Source organism: Pholis gunnellus, assembly GCF_910591455.1.
Source record: "Pholis gunnellus genome assembly, chromosome: 21".
NCBI classification, from domain to species: Eukaryota; Metazoa; Chordata; class Actinopteri; order Perciformes; family Pholidae; genus Pholis; species Pholis gunnellus.
In genome coordinates, this window is record NC_136548.1 from 4,145,195 (window position 1) to 4,150,988 (window position 5,794).

The following is a 5,794-nucleotide window of genomic DNA, read 5'->3' on the forward strand; positions in this document are numbered from 1 at the left end:
AACAAGTTGCGTGTGATGGTGAGAAGCTGGTGAGGGATCATGGTGTTACCCGTGCTGGTTGGGTGCGGTGTCAGCTTGGAGCCTATAGTGGCATCTAGAGAAAACAACATGACAATCGTTGTACATTAGTACTCCTTGATTTGAGCTGAGTGTAATTCAAGTGCCTTTAACTTCAATTCCATTGCTCACATTGAGCTAAAACGGCGTAAATCAAATCTTTGTTTACTAGTTTTAGGGTCAGATTGTGTGTTCTAGTGGTAGATGTTTCTGAAAGCTTCAGTAATTATTTTTGAGTTTAGCTAGCTCCCTTCACTAGCAGATTTCTTAATTTATAATAGCAAAAAGGACTGAGCTACACAACATTACTTGGGGGAGTTTTGCAGGATAGTTCAGAAGCTCAGATGTTGGCACTCTCATCTTTCCCCAGAGATAATTCTGCCTCTCAATCAACCTGCTCCGTCTATTGTGGAAATAATGATGGAAATACATGAGTGAGGCTCCTAATCACACTGAGCAATCTGCAGCTTGCCTCCAAATCCAAACCTGCATCTGTGCTCCTGAACAAGACAGATTGCTGTTGTTAATGCAAGGCGCAAAAAAAAACTCAAAACTGATGCACGGATGTCACTCAAGCTGCTTAGAAAAACACTCCTCCAACAACAACAACGGTGAGTCATCGCGTGAAACTCTGGAGGAAGGGCGCGAGAGATGAGGAGAGAGAGAAAGAGGAAGCGAGAGGGACATCATCATCATCCACACCCTCAAAGTCCGACACAAGATTTTGATTATTATTTGTAATAATACACAGAAAGCTACTTTCCCCTCTTTCGAAGTTAGAGCCCGAGGAGTGAATTCTGGATCCGCATCTGACTGCAAGTTTTCCAGACACGCCGACCCGGAGGGAAATGCAGCCCACGAGCTGACGTTACAGCTTATTTTAATGCTGCTAGAGCCGACGGTCGCCATGTTTTTAACGTTCATTTAGGAAAAACCAGCCCGATGAGCACAACGGTGAAGCCTCACACTTTCTCAGCAGGACAGTGGGAAGCTTATGCAAGCAGAGCTCCACTTTTCGACAGCAGCTGCTGTCCAATGCTAATTCACAATCCCATCTTGTGTTTGTGTAACCATGTATTCATTATTGGCACAAGGGCAGACCCGAGCACAGGATCATAATTGTGTGCAGCCACTGGTGCTGTGAGTGATTTCAGGAGGAGTTGTCCTCCTCAGCGGAGTGGAGCCGAGGTTGCCACAAAGCGGTATTGTTTGGCTACGTGCTGATGTGAGCTTTCCTGTAATCCGTTTTCACCTTAGCAATACTAAAATATGGAGGGGTCACCGAGAGGAATCAATAATGTGTTTCTAGTGGGAATCAGGGTCTGTGATGAGAGAGGTTTGTATTTCACCGGGCCAGACCGGGGTGAAACTCCAGCCCGGGCCTCGTCTCTGTGGGGAATGAGGCAGAGGCAGGGCTGAATGCTCCCTATTCATGGGCGATACCCTTTCTCTCTCTCTCTGTCTGTCTTTCCTTCTCTGACTCCCTGTAACACGTTAACTGTCTGTTGCCAGAGGCAGACCTGATGGAGTTGTTATTGTTTTTTTTTCTTTGCTGAAAGTTGGGAGGGAAAGTTCACAGCATGGACATAGTTTGCATTTGTTGACCAAACTTGGACATTTTTGGACCGTCACACATGACGTGAAGTCTGAGGGGTTTAAATAAGAATTTGGCACGCGCACGAGGGCAAGTAAAGAAGAAGAGGTGGATAAAAAAGATGATGAGGTCACTGCAAACTGCATACCGAGTGTCTTATTCTTATGGGGGCGGCAGTGGCTCACTGGGTAGAGAGGGTCGCAAGGTCGGCGGTTCGATCCTTGGCTGTTACGTGTCCTGTGCTGAAGTGTCCCTGAGCAAGACACTAAACCCCTTACCGCTCCCCGGGCGCTTCTCAGCAGCCCACTGCTCCCAATATGCTAGGAATGGGTTAAATGCAGAAATTCAATTTCATATGAAAGCTCCACCCACTCGTCCAAATATGGTTTTAAAAAAAAAAGATGGCGATGATATATATATATTTATATAGTTTACATGTCCCTATGTTAATGAGAACTACATAGCATTTCACTTAATGTCATTAGTAATTATTTAGGCAGAGTTGTTTGTTGTTTCAACAATGTATCATGAGAACTCAATACCAGACTTTAAGATGGCGCAATTTTACATTACAGTCATTTAGCTTTTATCCAAAGCGACATACAATTCTATCATATTCATATGATAGGCACAGGTACAGGAGCAATTTTTGGGGTTAAGTGTCTTGCTCAAGGACACATCGACATGCGACTCGCGGGGGGACCGGGGCTCGAATCACCGATCCTCTGATTGAAGGACGGCCCTGCTCTCCACTTAGCCACAGTCGCCAATAAAAGTTGCACACCGAGCATACTGTATGGAAAATGTTTTTTTCATTTTCTGGCTTGTTGGTCTTGCTGAAACAATGAATAGAATGTAGGTGGGGTCGGCCTCCAGTCGGTTTACTTTTCACTGAAAACAGCTACGGCTACAAATTACAGTAGGCTGATGAGAACAGGTGAGTGTGAACTGCAGAGTCATGTGATAAGTCTCTGTGGGTTTGTCACTACCAATGACCTCTTTCATGTTACACAGTCATTTTCTTTTTGTGGTGGAATATGAAAGTATTTATTGCGGCGTCTTGTGCAGAACGCACTAAGTACAACACTAAGTTTATTTTAGTTCTCAAGCCCTCGCTCTTGTACTCAAGAGTTTCTTTGAGCATGAGACAAAAACTCGACTCGAAAACTCGACTTTCCGCATATCTGAGCACCACACTCTTGTGTATGTGAGAGCACGCCGTGTGTGTATGCAGGTCTCTGTATGAGACCACGGCTACCTACTGAGTCCCTCTTTAGTTTCCACCCTGTGCTCAGTTTCACTCTATTTCAGAGTTGGCTAATTAATCATGCATTATTGAGAGACAGAACCAGGGAGTGTAATAGCCTTCACTGCAGTCCCAGCACAATACAGAACCAGGTCTTAATGACTGCTGTGTGTGTGTGTGTGTGTGTGTGTGTGTGTGTGTGTGTGTGTGTGTGTGTGTGTGTGTGTGTGTGTGTGTGTGTGTGTGTGTGTGTGTGTGTAGGTGTGTGTGTGTGTGTGTGTGCGTGCAGGCACGTGTGTGTGTGAGGGGAGTGCTCAAGGTCAGGCAGACAGTAACTTTGAGTGCCTTTTGTTTTCTCCTGGCTGACTTGAAAGACAAGTTCCCCCCAAAACTCCATTCCAATTTGGCAACCGCCATATTTATTCTTTCTGTTCACGGTCTTCTGCTCGCACACATTTGCTTGTGATTGGTCGTCTGCGGCGGACAAACCCTGCGATTGCGGTGACTGAAGACAGTATTTATCCCCGGCCTTCCAGAGGGACGCTGGTTAGCCGCTGTTATCTAGTTGGCTGCCTGGCAGCGCCACAAGGTCACCTGCACTTTTCATCTCTCTCTCTCTCTCTCTCTCTCTCTCTCTCTCAGACAGTAGGACAGACTGCCAATGGCCTGTCGTGCCACCCCCTCCCCCTTCCCCCCGTAGATACCGCGGGGCGGCGTACACTTGCAGACAGAGCAACGCCGCTGCGTCCCTCCCCCCTGCGTTCACAGACAAGCACACACGGATTCTCGCCGGGATGAGAGGCCCTTTGCTTCAGGGGTTTAATCAGAGGCAAAGCCACACAACACAACAACACACAAACCGAGCGGCGGCAATCAGACATTTTCGAATGCTAATCAAATATGAGGCAGAAAAACTTGGAGGAGCCATCTGCCCATTGATTAGCAGGACACCGCGGAGATCACTCGCCTCTCGGGTGGTGCACATGACACGCATATCAGAAACAATATTGATTCAACTGAGAGTCTTGAGGAGCAGGGCCTTCCTAGTTTTGTGGCAAATTCGTATGAATACTGTATGAAGCGTACTGGTGACGTTTTACACTGATTGGCTGGCAGTGTTGCCGGCCTCAGCACTCCCTTACTATAGCATACGAAACGTATTCATTGTCATTGTTTATTAACTGTTGCGCTGTGAATGACATTGACTGACAAGAAGTAAACATGGACCCAAGATGTTGCCTAGCAATGCAATTTAGTTGAAACGGTGAAAAGTTTTGTTATAGTTCAGTCTTTTGTTGGTAGCTTCCTTTCCATCACGATTATCTTTTGACTCAAAAGTCTTTTTTATTGGTACCGGTGGATTAACAATGACTGTGTTTAATAGTTGAGTCAATGTGCGACAGCAGGGCAGTGTGTGTGTGTGTGTGTGTGTGTGTGTGTGTGTGTGTGTGTGAGTGTGTGTCTGTGTCTGTGTGTTTGTGTGTTTGTGCAGTGCCATGCTTCAGAGGACTGTATTGTGAGGTGGGATGCTGGGAGCAAGTGGTAAGAAATAAACTGCACGTGTAAAATTGTTATTTTATTATCTTTCTCGCGAGCACAACGCTTTCTGCAGTCACTCTGGTGTCTGCCTGGTTTTAGAAGCTTTTCCCTCATCCATGTCTCAAAGAATTTCCTCTGAATTTATTATGATTTTGTAGGTTTTTGTTTAGGAAGCCTAAAGCCGCGTCCCGTGCTGCAGTACTGTTACTCATGCATCAGTGGGAGCGTTCAAAGATAGTTATGACCGTTCAATGCGATATCTGGTTGCAAATATAAAGTTAACTGTTAAATAAATCACATAAACTCAAGTAGAGAGGTCAGATTATCAGATAAGTGCATACCATGTAGATTTTGTAATTAATACATTTTTAATTCATTCAAAGTTAAATGTTCTGTCATCTATCATTCCATTACTTTTCCTGTTTTTTTTTGTTTTTTGCTGCGGTATCGTTTCATTGGTATTGGGATATTTAAGCAGGGAATCGTATTGAAGTCACACTTTTGGTCTGGTCACAACGCTGGACTTTGCTGATATCTGGGATCGTGGTGACGTTGCTAAAAAAGTTTGATGGGGCAAGAAACGCCAGAAACGATATGACAGTTAGCAAATAAACCCCCAGGTTAGCCAGACGTATTTAGAACAGAAAAAGAACACTTACAATAAAATGATTGAACTATTCATTGTTAGCATCTACAGTTTACGGACCAACTTCCTGGTCCCATTACCCAGGTTGTAAAACTGCAAAACTAAGTAAGTTGTCATAAACTGGAATTATCGTTTAAATATGGCAAATCATTGCTGTTATTGTCAGTTGGAGAAAATCAAACTGTGACCCCTGGTAATTACCTGTTATTTCCCGAGCAAAATCAGCTGACCTTTGACCCCTGACACACATGATCCTTCACAACTTTATATTTCAACCTCCAGCTCTTCTCCATGGCTGTTTCATCTACCGTCTGTATGCGTATATGCGGCTCTGAATGAAGCCACATATACAAGAAAGCAAAAGGGAAAGAAGTCAAAACCCAGAGAGAGAGAGAGAGAGAGAGAGAGAGCGAGAGAGAGAGAGAAAGAGAGAGAGAGAGAGTGAAGCAGCTCAGCTCATCTCTATGTCAGTCTCTGGTTACATGAGAGGTGAGCTCCCTTGACGAGTATTTCTGCCTCGCTGCTCTTCATCACAGGAAGTGGTCAAACAGATCACTGGCAGAGGGAGTGACACGGAAAACGTGACCAGCTAATAAACACGCTGGAGCATGAGGAAAATATTTCACTTGAAGGGAATTCATGGACGGATGAACAGATTTCTCGACTTCAGAGCGTGATGGAGGTTTGTTTCTGTGTTTTAATGGCGCAGGAT